Here is a 22,625-nt window from a genome sequence, read left to right as displayed (position 1 = left end):
ATACATTGACACAGATCTTTCAATAGCTCCCAGTGTGTTTGCCTGGTAGAAAGGAGGGAATAAACATGCTGTGCTCTTAATTTCTCTCTTTTGCTATCTTCAGTTTCCCAGCAACCTATCCTTGTCTGTACACTCTGGAGGCAAAGAGCAATCATTTTGGTTGGACTTTCATCTACGCTTTCGCTATTCCCTTTGTTTGGGTGGATGAGAATGACTACGTAAGTCAGTGAGGCTCAGATGCTTGTGGTGTCACTGCAGCATTCAGAGAAATGAACCAAGTGGTGCATCTGAGCTGTTATTAGAATTTCTCATGCCAAAACCACATTACAAAGGTAGTGAGTGTAGGGCTGAATGGAGCAAGTGCAAGCTGCTCACGATGTTATTCAAATAATAAGACAAGATGCCTAAATGTGATGCTAATTTAAAATCTTAGAAGTGCCAACTATTTTGCTTTAAGCCTCCCTCTGTTTGTTGGTTTTCTTTCCAAAATCACTTCTTTGCCTGTGTGACAAGACCTATCGAATTGATTACTCTCTGGCAGCAGAGTGACGACTTGCCAGTCAGGCAGCCACAAATGATTAACTGACCCTTTTGTCATTCCTGGCATCTGACTTGAAGATGTTCAGGCACTAAGTTTTGATGAGCCTTCGGGAAGGTGCAGACTCCAAGCTTGACACATTAAATATGCCATCTCTCATCCAAAATAGATAGAAACAGGAGATTTTGCTAAGGCGCTGGTTTTCACAGCTGGCAAACAAACTAAATAGTTTGTTTGACAGCTGTGAAACTCTGTCTCAATGGAAGAGAAGTGTGTGTCAGATTATTATTTAACATAGCTATTTTCCTTTCTTTTCACAAATAAGAGGTAAATGATTGAAAGAACCAACAGCCTGGGCTAGTTTTGTTTCAGAAGATTTTCTAATGAGCAAGACAGTGAGATTTGGCTTTTTAGTTTGAATTGGTTTTAAATAAAAATCAAGGGCCAATCAGCATAGGTATGTCTTAAGATTTGACAAGAGACATGTAATTACCCATGTAGACCATATGCACCTACTCGAAATATCAGTTAATTATTCCACAGTTTTCAAAGTGTTCTCTTACTGGAGTGACAGCCCCATAGGTTCAGGTACTGATGGAAACATAAATTAGCAGTTATCAAGATTGGTTTTTAGACTTTCCTCGATCTCTGCCTGGCTGATGAACCTTTCTTACCTCTGACTCATCTGGCTCATTTTACTTATTAATGTGAAATGAATTTATTATTTTGAATAAACAGAGAAAATGGAATCCTGAAAAGAACATTTGTTTTCTTGTTTCAGAAAGTGATTTTCTGAGTATCATCCAGAGTGCTGAAATCCACAACTAAAATATTTTTTGCACTATGTCATTTGTGAAGAGGCACCTGAAAGAAAAAAAGTTTTATTCTATAAATTACTTCTCTTTTAGTATTCATAAATGTCAAAACAAAACTAGATTTAATAACTTGAATCTGAGTTACTCTTAGGAATTTTCAATACAGGCTCTTTTGTTATACCAGAGGTAACAGTTGCTTACTGTTACTCAGAAAGTTTGAGATTAAAATTTTGCACCTTTAAAACAATGAGTTTCAGACAATTTTTTCAAACCACAGAAGCTATTCTGGGAGATATTTAGGGATATATCGATGCCTTCAAAATAACACAAAGAAACAGATGTTATCATAATTTTTCTGAATCAATCAGTATACATTGCATGAGAAACTTCCAGTAACTGGCTTTTTTAAGCAAGACATTATTGGAAGGAGGTATTCTTTATGGTGCTGAAGCTAAATCTCAAGATTTTCTATAGAAGAAGAGATTCAATCTACAGTAAAAAAAAATAGAAGTTTCTAACAAACTAATTTGAGATATTTCTGGGAAAATATATTAAGTCATACACTTAAAAATATGACTAATTTTAGGCATATAAGCAATAACATCAGGAAAGACAAGTTCTCCATAGCTTAGGCTTGTTAGCGTACTAGAACAGAAAAATCCATACAGGATGCTGTAGAGTTCTGTCACATAAGAATTTACCTGGTATCTCACCTAATTTCTGCCTCCGTTTCTTGAGTGTCCTAACCGGCTACTTTAAGAGGTGATGATTCCCAGATTAGTGGGTTTGACTTTGCTTCTACCTCTGACTTTTCTCTACATTAAGTATAATCCAAAGTCAGCCTGCATCATGTGTTTTTTTCAAACACATCCAAAGTCCTTACAATATAAAAGGCCCCAATATTGTTAACAAATAAATGAAAAATCTCTTATACACTAACCATGGCTGCTAGTGGGGCTGCAAACCACTACAACTAGCTAGGAGAATTGGTTTTGGTTTAGTTCATATCCAGAGCTGAGCTTGAGATGCCTGTTTTAGCAGAAGCTGAAGAGAATCTCTCTACAGCCCCTCAGTTCAAAAGCTGTTATTTCATTCCCAGCTGTTTGTATTTCTTTTGTCTCCAGATTTTGAGTTTTCACATCAGCTCCTGATTTTAGAGAATTTCATCCCAATAGGTAAGCTGGAATGCTTTCTGTCTAAACACATTCAATGATCTACACCTGTGCTGATGCTGCACGTTAAAATTATTTAAGTGGAATTAAGGTTGCGTCCCCTGAGTTTTACACATAAAATTTTCCTTTTTGAATCTAGTGGCTCATAAACTGTAAGTAACAAAATATAGCTAATGACTTCTAAGCACAAAAAAGTCAATATACTCAGTGTATGAATAATGTAAGCATAAAATTCCATATTAAATTATCTCACAAACAGAATCTAAGCACTCTTTGCAAAGCTGAGAATCTCTCCCTTGGGTATACATCTAGCGTGTGTGTAGTCTAAACTCTATCACTGTTACGTCTTGTCTTCCTTTTGTGAGTCACATCAGCTCATGAGTTAGTTCTCTTGTCCCACACACCTACATGAAGCACCATAATCCCTCTTTATGAAACGGAATGGCCAAGGAGCACATTTAGAGGAACTTCAAATTGAATAAAACCTTACTGCAATACAACAACCACAAACGGGATTTAATTAAGCAAGAATTTCAAACACAATATTTAAGAGCTGGCTTCAATACCAATGGCCTGCCAAGAATACAGACTTAGAATAGAAGCAAAAAATATGGGATGAGAGGGTCTCAGATGGGTTTCTTTCTTTAGTAGAACAAGTCCAGAAATTCTAGAGATGAAGTAACCTGTAATAAATGAGTGGGCATGTAGACAATGGGTCATGTAAGCTTTTCTGCTGTGCTGTGAGAAAGCACATGAAAATTATATAAAGTAGCACTTGCCACTTCCCAGTGATCCCCCCCTTGAAATTCCATGCACAGAAGTCAGCATATCAGTAGGAGGTACCAAATAAACAAAGGTCAGGAGTGTAGCCATAATTTTTTTACAGAGCACTGAAATTATGTATATTACAACACTATTCAGAATATATTGAAAGTAGAAACATCAGGGTCAGTAATAAGTTTTGAGCAAGTTGAAGAGATAGGATGGAAATTGCGGTGCTGAGCTGTGAAGGTAGAGCTTGGATCCTGAGGAAAGCAAATGGAGAAAAGCTGGTACTCTAATGAGGCTTATGAAAGAATTCAATATCTTATTAAAGTCTTAATAATACATTAGATAACAGGGATGGACTGTCAGAGCTGGACATATATCAAGGCTCTTTCAGAAGTGAATTTTCTTTAACTCCTGGCACGAGGAAAGAAGGAAACAAGCATTAGCCAGTTCTTTGTGTCGTGTGAGAAGATGTCCTTCTGATTCTTCAACTTAGAAACCCCCATTATGCTTTCTATAAAGTCTAAAATTATAACCCTCAAAATATTGTAAAATAGTTATTTGGAATGACTATGGAAATGGTCTTTCTGGAAACCTCACTGTACTTCATGGTAGAAGCAAGTAATATAGAATTAGCTGCATATCATGAACAGCAAGAATATATCCTTAACAAGAAGTCATCAGCAGGGACTCAAGAATCATGCCTTCTTCTTTAGCTATTGTTTATTAAATTTTTTTTCTGAAAAAGGTTACATCCCAAAAATTTAGTATTTTTCAGCTGAATTTCTAGAATATGCATTATAAAGCAGCTTAGATCACCTGATGGTCTTTATAGATACTGACCTCGAAAACTGGGAGGGGTTTTAATACAGTAACTGTATATTCAACCACTGAAATACTACAGGAAGAATAAAGAAAAAGTAGACAGCCCACCCAGTTCCCCAGGTAGGAGCTGGAAACTTCTGTCTCAGAATCAGAAGCATCCCCTGTAACACATTTCCCAATAACCAGTAGCCCAACCTTGAACTTTAGTTCTGCTGAGCTTGGCAAGCATTTACACTCCTTCTCCCTGCTGTTTGCATTAAACATCCATTACAGGATTCAGTTGTACTTGACAAAACATGTATAATTTTGATCCATGGTCAGTGTTCTTTTCTAGTAAGTCCACAGAAATGTTAAAAAATAGTCCTGGAAAAGAACAGTGCATCATCCTTTTCCATCCCCTTTCTTTAGCCAGACCATATTTAAGTGCTCTTTACTATTGTTTTTTTAACCCATTCTCAAGCACTTCAAATAATTTCTATAGGATCAAAAGGAATTTGTTCTAGTGCATTACTACCTTTATCATTAAAAAGATTTTCCTGACATCTAAACTGAATATTTCTTGCTAATAACACTATTTCTTGTTCTGTGCATGATAAAGAACAAACTGTTCCCTTCCTCTCTGCAGCAGTATTTTACATTCCTAAGGGCTACTGTCACTTGCCTCTACAACCTTATGTCTCCTAGGTTTTAAACAACCCTCTGTAACATTTTTTTTTTGTTAGTTTCGATGTTTTCTAAACCTTTGATCATTCATTGGATTTTTCCCAATTGATCAACATCTTTCATGAATCATGGTGTCTAAAGTTGAACATTGACCTTAAGATACAGCTAGACTACACTTTATATGTGCTTTTGGTCTGTTTATATGCCATTTCCAAAAATGTCATTGTTTGAGTCAGAGTCACGTTGTAATCTATTTTACCTCAAGGACTTTTTCTGTAACACTGCTACCAAATGATACATTTCATAGCTTGTAGTTATGCTACTAATTTCTCATATCAAAATAGAAAACTTCGTATTTATCTTTACTGAATTCAATCTTATTTTTTCATGCCTTTTTTCTAGTTTATCAAGATCCAAATCAGGTCTACTCCATTAAACCTTTCTCTTGAGATTTCATTTGGCTTAACTACAGCAGGCAGTATTAGAGTCAGCAGACACTTGCAGAAGTTCAGTCCATATGTTCTTCCCTTTGATACTGAGATCAGTTACAGGTTTCATAGCCAACTTCTGAGAGTTTTATCTAGATCACATATCCCCAGCTTGCTTACAACAGTCTCCCATAAAATACTATCACATTAACATCTACATGATAGATATCTGTTGCTTCTTCCCTATTATAGCAAGAAATAAGATTTCTTTGATGTGACTTGCTCTCAATAAATCCATGTTGACTGTTGATCATCTTTGTTTCTTCATGGTACTCATTTGTTCCTACAATTTTCCTGAGAAATTGAAGTTGGGTGGTTTATTCATAGTTCAGTTTATGCGAACCATACTTTTTGCTTTGTTCCAGAGAAGTCTTATTTTGTTTCTTGTCAGTCATCTAGTATCTCACCATATTCCAAGAAGTCCTTAGAATAATCATTAAAGCATATTGCTTATGTCACCTCTTTAAATGATATAGGATAAGGTTTATTGTATCAAATAATTTCAAAATCTATTGCTTCCATAGGTATTCACTAAACCCTCAGCTTTCTTCATTCTAGGCTAAAGTAACTTCTTTTTGTCATTAACAGAACTTGCGTTAGTCACCTGATTGCAGATGACATTAATTCTTTGAAAACATTGAGGCAAGGAATGTCATCGATCTGTTCACATTCGTGATGCCACTTACAAAAAAATTTCCCTCTCTGTTTAACTACAGCATAACATTTTCCTATAGCATCTATTACAAAATACATTGCCCACAATGTTTCCTTTTATAACTTATGTTGCCTCTCTTGTATACCTCTTCTATCCTTAGCTAGCTTTTTTGTGCCTTGTACTTCCTGATTTTGTCCTATTGTGTTATTACTCTATCATCTTCCCCTTGAATCTGGCTTAGTTTCTGCTTTCTGTAAACTTCCCACTTATTTCTCAAGGTCCAAGATGAACCCATTGTTTAGCCAGCTGATAGCTTTCATTACTATCCTTCCTTTACACTAATTTGTGTTTCTGATTCTGCTTCTTTGTAACCTATAACTAATAACTTATGTCTTAGGCATGCTCCCCATAGTATCTCAGATGCTGGATATCTGAGATAAAAGAACTGCCTTCTTGGAAATGTCAGAGCTTATATATGTAAAAAATGCTTTCTGAACAAATCCATAATATGCTTTTTTAAATGTTGAATGGATACATATTAGTGAGAGTCAGGAAAATCATGCCATAAAAGCATCATTTACAGTTCTTATTCTTACTGGATCAGTCATAAAATTCTTCAGCTTGATGATAAAATTTTAATGGTATAGCCTACTTATTGCTATAAGCAGCATGTATAAATATATATACTGAAAAAATTTAAGCATCATGAATGCAACCTTACAATACATTTTAAAAGTACTGTTTTCCTTGACTAAATATACAGCATCTTTTTGGAATGGAATATGTGTTACTACTCTCCCATAAATATTAAATGCAATCCTTGTGCAGACAGTTGTATTGTACAACTACAAGTATCATTACAGTATCACCCACCTGTAGTCTGGATCAGGTGCTATTTAGGAAGGCGCTTTGAATCAGTTATAAGACCTATAACATGGTCATGTGTTTTAATATGTATAGAATTAGGAATTTTTTTTTAATATATTCAGGTACCTCAGTGGCAAATCTCTGTCTGTTGGACTCCAAAGATAAATTAGTTAAATTTTAAATTAATCTATATTACAGGTAACAAGAATTAAGAGTTAGTAACTTACTTCCAGGAAATGCTCTGAATATTACTATCATTAATGAAATATTTGCTTTCCATTTTGAAGTTAATGGAACATTTTACTTACATGCTAAATGCATTCCCAGAAATAAGGTATAAATACTGTTGGATGCTCAGATAAATACTGCTGATGTTCTCTTAGCATATGATTTTTGCTCACTTATACCAGAGAAACCTAAGATACATAGGCCCAATACATGACATAAACCCAAAAATATTCTACTGGAGGATCAGGGCCGTTTACATCATTCTGAAAGGTAGGTGCTGCTTACTTAAAGGAGAACTGGAAGCAAACCCAGGAAATCAATAACTGCAGTTACCAGAGAAAGTCTGGGTTAAGTAAAGTTTGATTCCAGCCCTTCCAAAATTACTGTCCTTATAGGACACACAGAAGACTCTGAAAGGTTTTGTAAATCAAAGGTTGAGCTTAGGAATAACTAGCAACATACTATTGCCACCATATTCAATCTACAACAGTCACAATATATGTAGAAGGAGATTTTATCTGTCCATGTTTCAGAGAACTGATATAATCTGAAATAATCCTTCAAAGAAAGAAAGAGCTTAGTGTTGGAGACATCCATAGGCTGCATTCAGCTTAAGGAAAGGTGGATACAGGCCATTCATTTTTGGAACTGCAAAAATTGTTTGGCATTCATGAGGAAATTCAGTTGTAAACAAAGTATGACTGTAATTTCATTTCAATCTTCTCCTGTTATAAGGTAAAAAGAAAGGGCTGATTTTTAGGTGAGATGTCAGAGGTTGTTGATTAAGCCAGTTATTGTGAAATAGTAAAAGTACTTCATTTCAAGACAGTACTCCAATTTCATTTAGCTGTAATTCTCAGTACCGAAATTTCACATAAAAGAGATCTGTTACCCTATGACCTATTTCATAGCACTTGCCACACAAGTCGCCCCAAACCACTCCATCACAAGTTCAGATCTGCTGCATCCCTGAGGCAGAGTAAACATGTGATTGAGGCTGTTGCTGGGTTGTGTTGTATGAGTCAAGGATGAATTGTCCAAGGTCCCATGGAAACTGAGTTACTGTGTAACTCCAGTGTTCTCTCCCATACTCTGACTATGTTCTCATTTGTAGCCTTAATATTTAGCTTTTAGCGTGCCTTATCCTCCAGTAAGCATTTAAGAAAGAGCAAGATACCTAAAGTGTATTCGTTACTGATATTCTTTTACTAGTGATGGCTATTCTCAGACTTTTCTATGTTGCTTTTCTTGAAGAATTTCCCATGAAGCATGTGAATGTCCAGCCTTATACCCTTCTTGGCACAAATGTGAGTCTTATTTATTTACTCAGAGAGAATACGCAAAAAGATGTTCTTTTTAAGGTGGGGACAGAAGGGAAAAGATTGAATAAAGAAATATCAATATGAAGAAGTGCAGCTATTTCCTGAACATCTCTAATCTATTATTCAAAAAAAGAGCTTCTTGCAGGTTGACATGACTGGGACACAAGTAAAAGGAGACACTTCAGAAACAAATGAAGGGAAGAACTTAAACTGTGATAGTCTGTCACTGAGGTCTTTGACAGCAGAAGGAAACAAGCTATCAAGATTATCATCAGGCAAGAAATTGGTGTAACTGTAGAAAACATCTCGGATTGCCTCACTACTACTCATGCCTGACTGACAACAGCATCTTCACTGAAAGAGATGTCTTAGCTTTTGTGGTAGTTTGGGCTAGGCCTTCGTTGGTGACCAGTTTGTAACCAAGGAAGGGTCTAGATTTACCCAGTATTCCCTACGATTTTTACGTAAGCCAGACTATAAGAAGAAAGGAGGAAAGGCCTTCGCCCTCTTTCCTTCCGGCGGCTTGGAGGTGCAGGTTCCCTGCTGTTGAGTCTGTTGTGTTGGGGAGCGAGGCCTGGTAAGGCCTTGTCGACCTTGGGAGGCGGAGGTTGCCGGTGATCGTTCCAGAGCGACTCTCGGTTGTCCCAAGGAGAGTGGTGGAATATTTCTTTGCTAACTCTTTTAGTGAATAGATGTTGGACTACTAATTGGGATATATATATATATTTTATTTTGGTTTTGTTCCTTTTCCCTTCCCCCTTCCCTTTCCCTTGTGAAATTGTATATATTTCTATTGTATATAATTGTAACGTAAGTGTAAATATATTTATATATATCACTTTAGCTGTCTCTCTCTCATTTCGGGTTTTCTTAATTGTTTTTTCTCCCTCTTCTCCCTGAGGTTTGGGGGGGGGGATGGGACACTTCTTATGGTAAGGTTTGGAGACTTGGCAGGGAGCCAGCTTCAAACCATATCAGCTTTAAGGAAACTACAGTGTTTAGCAGCCACAGACAATCTGCCCAGATCACTTAACTGAAATGCCAGTGAAGCCATTTAACAGAGAAAGATGTTCGAGGACCTAGTGATCCAATCAGTTAATGCTCTCCATTTATTTCCTAGCTACAGCTGCAGAATTTTTTCCTACCTTGAGCCTCTCTCCTTTGATCATTACTGACCTTCTATACGTTAGCTTCAATATATTCATGGCTAGTCTATGCTTCTTGGATTTATCATGTTCTATCTTTAATATCTTCAAAGCAAAATTGTTTTCAAGACCTCATTTGTTTCCATGATAAGGAAAGGAAAGACAAGCTACCGAGCCTCCTTGAAGACCAGGTCATTTATTTCTGTGTTATATCTATGTTCATCTTCCATCTCTTCTTTTGTTCACACATAAGCAAACCTCTTTCTTCAAAATGTCTTAATTATGAAAATGAAAGACAAAGAATTGATTTAAATTATAAAAATTATATTAAATTAATATAAATTGATTTAAATTTATTAAATTTAAATTTGATATATCACAAATGCCTCTTTCTAAAATTGTCACTGGGACAAATCACTGAGAGGAGAAAAACCAAATAATTTAGAGACAGAAACTATAAAAAAGGAAAAGTTTAATAAATGGGCAAGTAGATTTTTTTAATAAAAAAAATAAATCCCAAACAAAGAAAATTTAAAAGACTCTGGGTATTTAGATAGATAGACAAGTAATGTTTTCTGGTTGGTGTAATATATAGTAAGTAATGTGTCATTTTGGCTTAGCCAGTGAACTAAAAAATTTGAAATCTGTTGGGAAATATAAGAGATGAAGCTATGTAAATCAGTTGTGAAAGAAAAACCTTTTAAATTTTGCTATTAAGATAACACAATACTTGAATCTGAACTATGTTATGGAGTTTGTTATTGAAATCTCCTTATTAATTAACCTTCTGCTAGTGTTGTTCCTTTAGTACATCATCAAAAACACTACAATTTTATTTTCATCTTACTCAATAGTATTACCACAGTGAGCAATATACACAGTTTATGCTTTTAATTTTTACTTTCATTTAGTGTGAAATGCATGGTTCTTTGTAGAATTGTAGAATATTCTGCACAAAATATGATATTTTCAGGCTGTTATGCAGAAGTCTGATAATTATGAGCATCTATATTTTTACAAAAATGTTAGATACTCTTGGGACAAATGCTCAGTATTTCCTGAAAATGCAACTCCTTTAAGGTCACCAAATTCACTAGGAAGGGTATAGAATGCTATTGAGAAGCATTAGTAAAACCTATGTGTATCCAAAGGACATGATTTAGAGATTAGAGGATCATAAACAGTGTTCTTAGCCTATGAGATGAAGATGTATCAGCATTTCCTATTCAGTGTATGTATAAGCAATAACACACAGGGAAATCAGCAGCAACAGGAATAGCCAGTAAGAGAGACTTAACCTGGGCACACAGCCAGATCTAGGAACTAGGAAGTGCTTAGCTGAATTTCCTCCCGCTCATTTGTCAGACATGAGAATCTGCTGTACAAATACTTTAAACAGAACTTGCATTGTGTTTTAGTTCTTATGGGTTGTCACTGAGATGTAACACTTGTGGGTTTGTTGAGATTATTGTTCAAAATATAGGAAATTACACTTCAATGTGTTTGGAGTGTTTCTGTATCAAGCATGGAATGAGTTTTGGTATCTAGTAAAACTAGTGTTGCCTAAAGGCAAACAGAGTGAAGAGATGAAAGCACAAACATGTCTGAATTAGGTTCCATTTGATGTGCTTTCTAGACTACAAGCAGTTGTTTTCATTGCAAACTACTCTTTACGAAATCAGTCACCCTCACTGTCTTATCTTTACCTTTCTAGAGTGTTAAAGTAATACACCAATGTTGTATCAGTGAATGTTATGACTTGTTGACTTCAATACTATCTTGTTCAGCACAAGGTGACACTAATTATATTGCATAATAAATCACCACCATCTACAACAGACAGTGACTACGTAAATACTGAAACTATTGCTGATACTGTTACTATTCAGGAAATTCATTGGTGGCAAAGAAATTCTGTCTTCAAGAACTCTCTTAGACATTACAGGTCCAATGTTTTAATCATTTCAATTCCAAGAATTAGTTTTGCTTGGGATACCAAGTTCGTCTGTATTATTATTTTACTCTGGATTCTTACCTGGAGTGAAAACTACTGCCTGAGACAGTGATTATAAACCAACAACCTGCAAGTTTACATACTTACATCTTCTTCCCATGTCCTTAATGTCCCTAAGAAGTAAGTTTCTGTCTTTCTTTCTTTCTTTCTCTTTCCTTCTTTCCTTCTTTCCTTCTTTCTTTGCTTCTTTCTTTCTTGCTTGCTTCCTTTCTTTCTTTCTTCCTTTCCTCATTTCTTTCTTCCTTTCTTTCTTTCCCTCTTTTTCTTTTTTTCTTTCTTTCTCTTTCTTTCCTTCTGTCTTTCTTTCTCTTTCTTTCGTTCTTTCTTTCTTTCTCTCTCTTTCTATTTTTCTTTCTTTCTTTTCTTTTTTCTTTTTCTTTCCTTCTTTCTTTTCTTTCTTTTTTCTTTCTTTCTTTCCTTTCTCTTTCTTTCTCTCTTTCTCTCTCTTTCTCTCCTTCTTTCTTTCTCTCCTTCTTTCTTTCTCCCCTTCTTCTTTTCTTTCCTCCCTTTTTTCCTTCCCTTCAAACCTTCCCAAACCCTCCCTCACCAAACCTTCCCTTCCCAAACCTTCTTTCCCTTTCTTTCCTTTTTTTCTTTCACTGGTAGTTTTAAAAAGAGTGGTGGTGGTTGGCTATATTATTTCATTATGGCCTAGGGATTAGGGCACGTGTGGAGGTGAGTCATGTTTTCTCACTGCTGTAAACACTTGGTTATTGCATTTGGGATAGGAACCAACACTTCCCTCTTTCTTTCAAGTGTTTAAAATGAGGAGTTCCTGTCAGTAGTCCCATGAAGACATCACTCCAAATAATGCACTGAGGTATGGGTTTACTATCCACAGAGGTATAAATATGCTCAGGAATTTCTCTGTCTTGCTAATGGACGCTCCCAATGGAGATTCCCCAGGGGGTTGGAGCCCATTTGAAGGTGTTCAAGAACCCTGGCTGTGCAGGATATGAACCCTAAGCATGAACCCTCAGCAGTGTTGATCCATGGGCAATCTGAGCCCACTTGGTTCATGCTGCTCCCAAAAGTCAGCACCATAAGCTTCTTCCGCTCCCCAGGCACCATGTGCCCTGGTACTGAGGGTGTCAAGCACACTTAGTGCTTTGCCTCATGCTCAAAATCAAACTCACACCAAAAATGCCCATCTCTAGTGCAAAGACTGCCCATCTGTGGTTACTTTTCCTTGTGCATCTGTCCTACCCAGAGCTGCTTGAAATCTTGTTAGACAGGTCTTTCGTCACATCTATCCTCAATATCTGCACGTGTAATAGACTCCACCACAAGCCTGACACTTGTTTTAAGGGCCAAAAGTCACACTCTAGCTGGAAAAGGTTTTGACACAAGTGTGTCAGATGGCCTTTAAAGGAGCTTCCAGGATTTCTGTGGTGGAGAAAAACACAAAACGTATCTCTTCTGACTGTCAGTCATATTTGTCCACGCATCCATACTCCCTCTCATCTTAGCACAGAAATGGCATAAAAAACAGAGCAGTGACCCAGACAACATACTTGTATCCAATAATATGTGTAAAAATCTGTTTACATTTTTTCTTTTCTGTTATAAAGGTTGAAATCTGTTAATGAGCACTCACATTTTCTGTTATCCTTGACTGAAATGTCAAAATGTTCAGTAGATCTTCTCAGACTGGAAATAAGGAAAGAGGATATTTAATTCATCTAGTTAGCTATAATATATAATATTCACATACGCTAATAAATAATCTGTGGAAGATTTTCAATCATGTTTGCCCATTAAGTATAGAATTGTTATAACTCACACTGAAAGTACTTTCTCGTGTCTCTTAATGAAGGCATACCAGTTTTTCTCTGTAAATGACAGCCATCTCATCGAATAATAGTAACCAAAAAAATTGTGTAGTTATACTGATTTCCTTCTTTGTCACAGAAGCATGAGAAGTAATGAAATATTCGTTATTGAGGAGTGTTAAACCAAAACTACATTAAACGACCTGTGAAGCCCCTGGCTTACTGTGGTACAGTCCCATTACAAGCAAGTTAGTTTAGCTGGCTTCAGCACAGGACAGAAGAAATGCTTTGACCCAAGTTCCTGACTTCTTTGCCAGAAATGAAACTCTGGTTTGTGTGCTTTTATAAATAACAACAGTGTAAGAGGTTAGGCCAACAATAAAGCAGAAGAGAAGTAATAAGGAAAAAGTATGTACTGAATACAAATGTAATTTCTGAAGGGATAATTGTCATTACTGGTTAAGTCAGTATATCTTCTTTCCTCCATGCAACTGTTTGGCTTTTTCCCCTCGACACACAATTTGCTCATTACTGTAGAGTTCCAGCAGAATCAGCAGCTTTAAAGTAAAGCATATTTTCTGTTCTTTTTAATCTTACCCTGAGGAACAATCCACATGGAAGCTTAGCTGACTTTGCAGGAGATCAAGAAGCAATGAAAAGCATATTTGCCTAGAAGAACCTCTGGCTTAAAAATTGGTGTGACACAGGTGCCTATACTACTGTTATTCTTAAGGGATTATGCAACCTTTAAAATCAGGAGCTGGATAAATACTTTTAGCTGACAGCTAAATGTAAAGGAATTTTAGAATTTTATCAGTAGCTATAAGGAAGATGAACTGTTTATGTGAAGTCATTATATACTCACTAGGGAAACACAAAGGAATTGGGATGCCAACAGTTTTGGGCAGCGTGATAAACACTGCAGAGATAGAAAGAAAAATTCTTGTCTGAAACATTTTCCTTTTCCCAATCAAAAATTTATGGGATGGTTTGTTTTAATAGGAAGTCTTGACTTATGGTATATTTTGATTAGGAATTATTTGCATATTTTAATGGGACAATAAATAATTGCTTTATGTAGAAAGCTTACAGATTTTTTTGTACAGATTTCTTTTACTTCTTCCTGATGTACATAACACTTCTAGCTAGTGTGTTCCCATTGAAGACACAGATGAGACAGAGGGAGACACAGTTAACGGGATACTCATTATGCGTTGCTAAAATCTGAAAGTTCTTTTTACACTGTAGAAATGAGTGGGACCTATGTTGACACAAACTCACTGAAAGCAAGCAATGCTCTCCTTAATGGTGAGAAATCCAATAATAAACATATAGAGTCCTGTGGGGCAAAAACTGTTCCAGTGTTTGCAGTTAGATCTTGATCCTTACATTCTACAAGTTAAACTGTGCTAGAAAAAGACGGAATACTCTTCAATAGTGTTTCTCACTTGCGCTGATGTAGAAATCCATGTATTTGGAATAGCATGCAGTACTATGGGATAGTTATAAGAGAAACCTTGGAAATCATAAATTTAAAAGCTTTACTACTGCAGACTTCAAAGTCCATTTGGTTGGATGCCTGAATATCAACTTGTACCTAAAAGCAACAGCTTTGTATTATGTGGTTACTTTGGGTAATGGAGGCCTGAACCCAACAGCCTGGGGTTGCTCTTGATTTAGTACTAGTTTTGAAGTAGAAAAGTCATTTATCTTCTGATTATTCTGCCAGTTCTTCTTTCTGGAGCCAGCAGTTGTAGAAAATGGTAGTCCAAACATTTTCCATCACCATATTCTAAGAACTGACTCAGCTGGAAAAGACCTGGCATGGGAAGTTCATAAATCTCATGTGAATTAGATTTTTCAAATACATTCAATATAAATACTTAATTTCTGATTCTTCTTTGATAGACACATATTTAGTAGAAAGTTTCTCCTTATTTGGAATTTTTTGTGTTTTAAACTGTTACATGTTCTCTTTTTTTTTTTTTTTCTGAATACTTCATTTAAATAATAAATCCAAAGCCAGACAGTAGAATTTTCCTTTGGTTTTAAGTTTCCAATAACCAAGTGAAAAATAGATGTCAGGTTTTAAATAATTATTTGATTTATTCTTTTTTTCTTAGCTTTTTTAAAAGTAGTTTTTATGCTATACTACAAAATTAACGTATTTCCAGAAAAAATAATTAAATTGATTAAACTGAAACTAAGCATGATTTTTTTTTCTTTCTTTAGACTAGAGAAAAAGCAGATTTCATTTTGCTGATTAATTTTTCTATGTATTTACATTTGACAGCTGAAAAGGAAAGTTTTAAAATAAGATGTGCACCTCTCCATATCAACATACAGCCTTCCCATTTTCTCTGCATATAAGGAGATGTAACGGTCTTATGGTAAAACCTGATTTAAGACCTTTAAGTAAGTCCTCTTTATTTCCAGTAGTTGTCAAAAGTTCAAATGTTAAGAATTCTTAGGAAATTAATAAAAAAAATAAGAAAAATGTCTATATATGTGCCCACATGTTGAGTACTGAACGGAGACAGAAAATGAAAGAGAAAAGATAGATAAATAAATAATGATGACAAGCCACAAGAAGGGATTTCACTAACAATGAGTGATAAAATGAAGATTTATTCTGGTTAAGTAGATACTGGTTGTATAATTTTTTTCCCAATTTATTAATTTCTCTGGTTTGCTACTTTTGCATGTCTAGGAATTGTATTTTAAAAGAACAATAATTACATACTGATCATTATATTTACTGCTCGATTGCTTCATACTTACCTATTTGCCAAGGGCAAAATTAATGAAACATCTAGTCCAGAAAAACTGTTTTGAATGCTGACATAAGGTAGGGAAAGTGTATCATGCAAGCAACAATCCATAATTTTACTTTCAATTAATCAGGATATGAAGAAAATATTAGGCTGAGACATTGGGAATCTGGGGCTATTCTAAGAAACCAACAAGGAGAAGGAAAGATGCTCTCAGAGTATGAACTTGCACGTCCTCCTAAGTACATTCTCCTCCTGAGATTTGACCTGAGTCACCTGGGCACAGTTTGGGAGGAACAGTTCAGGTTAGGAATTGCTGTGAGTAAATGATGTGAGTCTTGCTCTTCTTTTGAGTGGCAGGACCCTCCAAAGGGTCTTCTCATGTCCTTGTGCCTCTGTTGTAACATGTTTATGTACCAGCAGGAGCACGGACCTGTCCTAATTGTTGCTTGAATTGTAGACAGTATTGCTTATCCCACACAGTCTGCTGCCTGGAAGGACAGTATGCAATTCTGAGAGCAGGCAGAAATAAAAGAAGGTTGTGAAAGCTCCTTTACAGGATGACATACCTTGATGTCAGACTTCCAGTCGAATGCAAAATCCATACACAGTTGCATTTATTTCTCTTAATCCTTTCTGGAAGCTAACAAGCACTTTGTTTTCTGTGACCTGTGAGGGAAAGTTTCATGGAATGTTAAATATCCATAATGTCAGTTTTCCAGATTAAATGTTCCCAATCTAAAGGTTAGGTTCAGACATTAAGATGGAGTGATCACCTGATCTTTTCAGATTGCTAAATATGAGGAAAGGATTAGGTAGAAAAGATAGAAAAGATGTTTCTCCAGTGAGACACAGAGATCTCTTTCTTTTCCCATATATTCATGGCACAGGCATACAACATAATCAAGAGCTTGATGAGTTTCAAGGGATCTAATAAAACATAATTCAATTGTATTACAATAAAAACACTTGAATAAAATAAATAATTCGAATACTACCCATGAATTATCTTCTGTATTTAAACTGAAAAATTACTTTAGAATTTCAGGGAGATTTGACTAGTTAAGTATTTTTTTCCTTGAAAAAGTGTTGTTCATCTGTCAATCTTTAAATTCCTGTGACTTTTCTGCCATTTTGCACAATGAAGCATATAATTAGCACTACCATCAATTTTACAGCTGCTTTTCAGAATTCTTCCATACAATAAAATGTGGGTAAGGAAACAAGAAAAAATCTCTATGAATTAAACAAAAATGGAGGAGCAAGATTTGTAAGGAAAGAACATATACCTTTTCTAGGTTGGCTGAAACAAGAATTCAGATGTTTGAGAGACATGGTGGAATTTAATGAAGAAACTACTAGCCACAGTGGATTTTTTTCTGGATTTTTTTTCTGGATTTTTTTTTCCTCTCTTTCATGTTTGCTACAGGAGGTATAATTTGCTTCAGAAATGTTGCCCTCCTCACATGCTTTGATCTTTACTGTTGCCATAGCGCTACTTCTACAAATAATATGTGATTCCTAGTGCAATTTAGAAAAGCTAAGAAATTAGAGAAAAAACCCCCGTGGTTTGCATGCATCCTTTTTTTATGACTTGACTTATTTGTAAGACATTTAGAAAGACTCCTTTAATTCATACTACCTGAGTTTAATCCTGGGTTTCCTGTTGCACCAATGCAGTTGTAGTTGACTCTGGAATTTATAATTATTAATGTTCCCATTCCTGATAACTTATTAAGTCTTGACTTTCATTGTCATGCCTTAATTGCTGGTTTGTTCATGATGGCAACAGAAGTAGTTTTGATTACGAAATCAAAAACTGTATTGTTTCTTAAGTTGTCAAATTTCTCTGTAATATCTTATTTATTTTTTTACTTGCTCTACTTTAAAGTAAATACTACACTATAAATAGTGGTGCTTTAATAATTAGTTATCACAAAAATCTGTAACAGTAGTTTAGCAACTGCTTATATAAGAAGTCTGAATTGTAGTCTAAATCTGTGGTGAAATTCCTCACTTTCATGAATAATATAAGTACACTGTCAGTTAAGGCTGCCTACTTATCAGTAAAATTTTTTGGAAATATTTATACACTGCTTTTTGTTTCAGTAAGATCTTGAAAACTGTTGTAACATCAGACAGACAACCTAGTACATTATCTGTAGTGAAATTTTTTTAAAAGTACATTATTCTAAGAAGCATTGTCATGCTCTGTCAATTTTGTTCTTCTTTCCATAAAACCTTCTCATTTATAGTAGCATGAGAAAGGTAATTTTTATGATTTGTTCTGTATGTATAACAAGTCAGGTTTTATTAGGGTTTGGTGGACCTTCCTTTTTCCCTTTCTGACATTTCTGCAATTGTATATTATGTATAAAAAATGTATTTTCTGATTTTTTCCCAGTATTATTTTTGAAATACAGGTGGCGGTAGGGGGGGTTCTGCAGTACAGCTTCTTTGTAAGCAGGAAGTTACACATTTCTCACAACAGGACATCTGGTATAAGGGAACTTTATTTATTTAATTTTCTTTATTTTAAAAATATGACACACTGTTCAGTGGTCAAACCAGACAGCTCCATGGTTCCCTCAGGCTCTCTTTTGTGCTACGGATGGATATTTCTAAGGCTTCTAGTCTTTGTGGCTGGTAGAAAGACTTCAATCACCAAATACACCAACAATGGCAAGACGGATAGATTGGGAAGTAAGCTGTGTGGTTTCCAGTTATCTAAAAGTCATAGTGATTGGTTCTAAATCAAATCACAACACCTTAGTGCAAGCACAGTTAGTAGCTGCACTACTGGTTGCTGTAGGAAGTGAATTCTGCTGCTCTGAGACAACTAGACAAACCTGAGAACTCTTGAAGCTTACTTTCTCTTATTTGCTCTTTTACTTAGTAAATTGAAACAGCAGGGGATTTTGACTATAATGTAATAAATATACCATAATCTCAGTTTAATTATATACCCATTCAATACACATAGGTTATTTTGGAGGAAAATCTATTAGTTTATTTCCCACTATTTCCTATTTTCAATGCCTTTTCAAAGTTCTCTAAATAAAAAAACTTTAAAAGTCTCTAATTGATCTTTTTGCAAATACAGGTGAAAATAAATCTTATGCCTGAGTACACGGTATTCAAGCTCATTACTCAGATTTCTCCTTTAGCCATTCACTGGGTGGAGCAGACTGATTTCCAAGAAGTCATCTACTAAAGACTCAGTTTGAGGCACGGAATTTTTACATATTTTGCATATCAGACAGGAGAAGAGTCCTTGGCTCTGTTCACACTCTGCATTCTGATATTGTGAACCTCCATTTCCTAATCCTAACGTTGTCCCTATCACTTACACACTGCATTTAATATGTAATAATATCATCATCTTCATAAGTATTAAAATGAAACTCATTATGCTATTTAAGAACTTCTTATAAACATAATCTATAAAATATACAGCTATAGCAAATAAGTTCAGATGTTTCTTCACAATCACTAGAGATCTTTGGAAGTAGCTCCACATCCATTCAAATATTGTGTATACAGAGTACTCTTGTTTCAATCAAAGGCTATCTGAAACTCATTAACTTCTCTTGCAGAACTTTTTGCAAAACATTTTTTTAATATGCCTAAGAATTTGGGGATCAGCCATCTCAAACCTGTTGCCAGTTCTAAATGACTGATTTTTATTGAGCAATATATCAGTTAAAAGATATTAATTGCAAAGATATAAAGTTTTGTTTTTAATCTACAGTTTGATAAAAAAATCTAAGGCTTGTTGAAGAAATACAGGTATCTTCAAAAGAAGAGAATTTGGTATATTAAAGAACTTTTGACTAGGCAGTTAAGTTGAGGACACTGCTGATACAACAAAGACGCGTCTATTTATCACTGGAAGCGGAAAAGCCCTGATTCCACATAAGGAGAGAATGGACTGAGTTTTGAAGACAAAATATTAAATAGACCTGGCCACTATGGAAGACTGTCAAGACAAATCTGACAGTAAACCATAAAAAACTTTCTTAAGAAATAAAAGAGAGAATGTTCAAAGCCTGAACCTCATGGCTAACACCTTGTGAACAAATAATCTTTGCCAAAGGAGAAGATTGAAGTTTTTGAGTGAAATGTATATGTCAGGTCAAGCATAAAGATGATCAAAACAGTTGAGTTGCAAGTGGATAAGGGAACTGAAATACAAGATTTTCAGTATTATAGCTGTTGCTCTTGTGGTAAAAATAGTAGAACAGAACACTAACTACTGCTATTCCTGTGACAACAAAGTCTTTGTAATGGAAAAAGTCTGAAGTAATAGATAAATAAATATTGGTATTTTGATCACTTATGTCTAGGAATTAAAATTAATCTTGATTCTCCCAACAGAATAAATTGTCCCTGAAAGAATAAATTGTCAAGCTTTGTCTTCCCTTGTAAAATATCATAAGAATTAGCAGAGTCTATCATATTATTTAATCGGTTTTAAGAGCATTTGAAACAGAAAATGAAACGCTTCAGGTATACTTTGCTCAAAGGGCTTGACCTCATTGTACTAACAATAAATCAAGAGAAATACCTTTCAGATTATCAGCTGAATTGGTTTTAAGCAACATGAGATCAGAATCATACTTCTGTAATTTAAAGAGGAACCTTTTACACTACATGACACTGGAACAAATTCAGCAATTACCACATGTCAGTACTGTAAGAAAGATAGAAGCAAATTAGAGACTAAAATAAAATATCACAGAAGACATGAAAATATATCCTGAATCAGGTAAAAGAAAAGAAAATAGGAAAATTGATAAAGCAACAGGGAAAATGGATTGTAAGAGAGAAAGAGGAAAAAGAAATCTCAGTAGAGAGAGTGTAAAAGAAAATATTGAAAGAGAGGGATGAATGTGATATAAAATGAATATCAAATTGACCTATGGTCAGATCTAAGCATCAAGGCAGATGTTCGTTATCCACCCACATCTTAAAATCTATCATCAAGGGCATTTGATGCTGTCTCTCCTTGCTACAACCGGTCTGTGATCAAAGAGTTTGCTAGCTCCAAGAGCAAGAGAGAGCCTTTCATCTCCACACTCTCATGTCGTGCTGCCTCTTGTCTTTGCACCAATGGGTGCTGTGCTCAGACACCTGACTTCTCACACCATTCTAATACCATGAATGTCCCTGTCCTAGATAAAAATAATACTAAAATCTTTCCTGTGACAGAATTACTTGGGGTAATGGTCTAGTAGGCAAAAAATCAGAGCACCCTGTTAGTGTGGTTAGAGAGAGAAGAGGGATCAGGGGGAAAAAAAGAGTCTCGAAAATGAGATGGAGAGCAGCACTAGAAGCCCTACGGTCTGTGAAGAGTAGAGGCAGAGGGAGGGGAGATGGAAAGCTTTGCTTGATTTGAATTTTAGAAAATAATTCAGTCTTCTGCATATGAGAATCCCGCACTTATTGATTCACTGACTATACATGCAGAACTCAAAAAATACAAAGATAATTGCTGAACTGGTGAAATGGAGGCAGAGAGAAAGCTAATGATCTCACAGGTGGAGAAATGTAAATGTAGGAAAAAGCACAACAAAGAGACACAGGGTGAAGTTCAAGGACCAGAGGATCAGAGTGCTCTTTGAAAATGATTGTAAAGAAAGATTTTGACAATTACGTAATCCTTGAGTCATAGAATAAGGAATAGATGAATAGATAAAAATAATTATGTAGAAACAAAACAACAGAAGATGATATAAAGGAGACACAAAAGAATAAATGGACAAAATGAAAATTAGAAGAAGCAAAGCTGGTAAAAGATGGAAAGGAAAATAAGAACCAGGTTCAAATCAAACAACAGGCACAGATAAAACCCAAGTGCTAAAGAATATCTCCAAAAATTTTTTATACAGCATGAGGTCATAAAATTATATACTCCCTTGGAGATGACAAATGACAAGAATATATATATAACTTGCATAAATTCAGAATTTATGCCTATATGGTAACTATTTCTCTGTAGCATCTGCTGTCGATTATGAATAATTTTGCATAGAAGGTATTTTAATTTTACCTCAACTTGAAGTATCTTTGTACCTCATCTTTGGATCATCAGCAAAATCTTTAGACTATTTAGACTAGTGGAGTACAAATATAGACTAATCCAATATTCAGATGACATTATCAGAACAATTCCTCCTGGACTTAAAATCTATGCCTACACAAATACATAATTGATAATCATGCAATCACATGTCTTTGGGGAATGCTTCTTTGTACTCTGTAAATGAGTAAGCTTACATTTTATATTTTATCCTATGTCATGAGTATTGGTATCCATTCTACATTTCCAGCTTGGCTAATGCAATTATGCATGATATTACAATTAGTCGTATATATTCTATTAGACAATTATGCACAGTATCTTGTGTCAAGCAGTTTCACTGATTAATTATTTGTGGTACAAAGAGTGTATATGTTTTTATTTTATTAAATTTAACATGGTTTTATTTAAGCCATACTAGTCTCATTCTAGTGTTCTATGCCAATACAATATAGGTAACATGAAGCACAAGTAAATTAAACTAGAAGTCTAGAAATTCT

At 35.2% G+C, this 22,625-nt stretch overlaps 1 long non-coding RNA gene across 1 annotated transcript in view; it reads right to left on the bottom strand.

The window, feature by feature from the left end:
- The window catches only part of LOC113953782, a 122,879-nt gene that overhangs the window by 32,276 nt on the left and 67,978 nt on the right, over positions 1-22,625 (bottom strand). Inside the window, exons 2-3 of the long non-coding RNA XR_003530018.1 lie at positions 16,613-16,712; positions 13,098-13,150 (exon numbers count right to left, since the gene is read on the bottom strand). This is a non-coding gene — a long non-coding RNA (uncharacterized LOC113953782). The remainder of the gene's footprint in view (positions 1-13,097; positions 13,151-16,612; positions 16,713-22,625) is intronic.

Source organism: Corapipo altera, unplaced genomic scaffold (genome assembly GCF_003945725.1).
Source record: "Corapipo altera isolate COAL_440 unplaced genomic scaffold, ASM394572v1 2c, whole genome shotgun sequence".
Lineage (NCBI taxonomy): Eukaryota > Metazoa > Chordata > Aves > Passeriformes > Pipridae > Corapipo > Corapipo altera.
Note: the sequence above shows the minus strand (reverse complement) of the source record. Positions and strands in the feature narration are given on the sequence as shown.